Below are 2,500 nucleotides of genomic sequence, written 5' to 3'. Positions count from 1 at the left end.
CGAAAGATTTCAGACACAGAACACCAAATTAAGACTAATAATAAAGCTGAAATAATGAACAAGTATATAGTATGTGTGATCATTTGGCAAAAAAAAATAAAGAAAAGAAAAGAAGCTTGGTTCCCAACCACATGGCTCAGGGTTCAGTCCCACTGTATGGCACTTTAGGCACGAGCTTCAGAGACTGCAACACAATGCGCAGATCAACTTACAAGAGATGCTGCAGTAACTGCTGCTGCATGCTCTACAGAGACTACAGGGGAAAGACAACAGATGTTGCTCTATGCAGGAAACATCAGGTAACCATACCCTTGTCACCTTATTAATTCATTAGCATAATCTTCCCAGTGTGCTCTCTGTTAAGTGTCCCCAATTGTGAGGTAGGCAACAGATACTACACTTTTCATCTTTTTTGCACAGGCCACATGTCAAATTTTTTGTTCAGATAATGTTGTATGTGCAACCCAGCGAAACAGCAGGTAAACATCCTTTTTTTCTTTATATCATATCTTTAGGCTCAACCTTTCCATCTGCTAAATAGCACATGTCAGGAGTTGTGTGGTAAGGAAAATAAACTCAATTACTGCTGGTTTTTTACAGATTGACCTACTATCCCAATTGAAAACAATGACAATGGTGTGGGCTTATGACTCTGCATGTTCACCATTGCGCTAAATAAATCAATCTACCATAATGATTTCTTTCATTCAGTTCAGAGGTGCATCCGTTAATGGTCTAATAACCAAACAGGCATACTTAACAGCCCCTGGCAACACCGGGTATGCCTGCTAGTATATATAAAGATGAGAATGTGTGTGTGTCTGTCTGTGAATCTCTAAAACTCGAGAACTACACAACTGATTTCATTCAAATTTTACACATGCCTTACTTTGGATTCATGCAGTGTCATGGGCCAAAAAAATGTTCAACTTTTTACCTAATGCAAGCCCAGAGCAATCTCTTATCTCTTATACTATTTCAGTATTACATTTCAAAAGTGAAACAATAACATCTCTCTATAGTAATGTGAGATACTTTCAGTATTAATACTTTCACTATTAATACTGAAACTATTTAAGTGAAACTATTCTCTCACATGCATACATACATAAATACACATATATCAATAATAATAGTGGTTGTTTCCTATTAGGAACAAGAGGGTTAATAGAGTGTTAATATATATTAAAAAAGATTCCCAACAATTCAACTTCCCTGGTTGATTTTAAGATCCCAACCCCTAATAGGGGCCTTAACTCCTACATTTTAGATCTCCATGTGCTCCATTTTTCAGGAGCAAAATCCTTTGAATAGGCTTTATAAGATTTGGATTTTGGAATCTGGACATAAAGATGAGTAGTATGGGATAAATATGTCATGATTAGAATTTTTGTTTTGGTATGTGAAGAGGGAAAGAACCCTTATAAAAATTCTTAATCTCCAACTTTGATGAAATTCGAATCGTATATATTTGAGTTCATTAGAGAAAATATAAAAGAAAAGTCTAATTCTTCAATTCCATGTGACACAGGCAACGCCGGGTATCTCTGCTAGTATATATATATATATATATATATATATATACACACACACACACATACATACATACATACACACATACATACATATATGTATTTATATTTGTTGTAGGAGTTTCCATTCATTGAGAGAAGTGGTAATAGACAGTCAACAGTTATATATTAGAATAGCCAGAGAACATAAGTAGTAGTGTTGAATTGGTTAGGAGGCAGTGAAAGAGAGATTAAGAAAAGAGAAAGAGAGAGAGAGAGTAAAAGAGGATTAAGAGAGAGAAGGAGAGAGAAAGAGAGAGAGGGGGGGAGAGAGAGAGAGAAAGAGAGATGCATGTAATTGTTGAGATGCATTTAATTGTCAGGCTCATTCATAAAAGATTAGTAAGTATGTCTTCTGATGCAGAAATTGCTAGCATTCAATAGTTTGTAGATCTTTCATTATATATATAACCACTGAACAGAAAGACATATACTAGAACGCATTGAGTGATGATGTGAACTTGCTAATAATACATTACTGTATTTTCCGGCATAAAGTCAGATTTTTCACACCAAAATTAGCACCCCCAAAAAAGGTAGGTTAACCTATGTACACCAAGATGACTTCGGAGGACCAAAACTTCCATGTAAAGTGTGGCAAAATTTGGAAAGATAGTGATGATATTTGAATGCTTATATTGCACTTTTGAACTATATGTATTACACTAACTTGCATGCAGGAAAATATGGTACCTAATTATAACTTTCCTTTCAGACAAATACTTTTAACCTAAATTTTGGAACCACTCAATTTAAATCAGAATCTCTAAAACTATAGAGATGCAGAGTATTCTCATGTAAAACACTTGTTCTGCAAATAGAGCAGCTAATCCCTATTTCTGAAAATTGTTTTCCATCTCAAATGCAAAGTGCATTTTTTTCCTTTCTGTTTTATTTTATTAATTATTTAATCATATTTTCTAGTATAG

The 2,500-nt window shown here is 34.4% G+C and overlaps 1 protein-coding gene across 4 annotated transcripts in view; it reads right to left on the bottom strand.

The window, feature by feature from the left end:
• LOC106877721 (cGMP-dependent 3',5'-cyclic phosphodiesterase) overlaps positions 1-2,500 on the bottom strand; it is a 434,395-nt gene that overhangs the window by 358,983 nt on the left and 72,912 nt on the right. The gene's annotated exons all lie outside the window — the stretch shown is intronic.

Source organism: Octopus bimaculoides, chromosome 13 (genome assembly GCF_001194135.2).
Source record: "Octopus bimaculoides isolate UCB-OBI-ISO-001 chromosome 13, ASM119413v2, whole genome shotgun sequence".
Classification (NCBI taxonomy): Eukaryota; Metazoa; Mollusca; class Cephalopoda; order Octopoda; family Octopodidae; genus Octopus; species Octopus bimaculoides.
The sequence above is the reverse complement of the archived record's forward strand: the minus strand, read 5'-3'. Positions and strand labels throughout refer to the sequence as shown.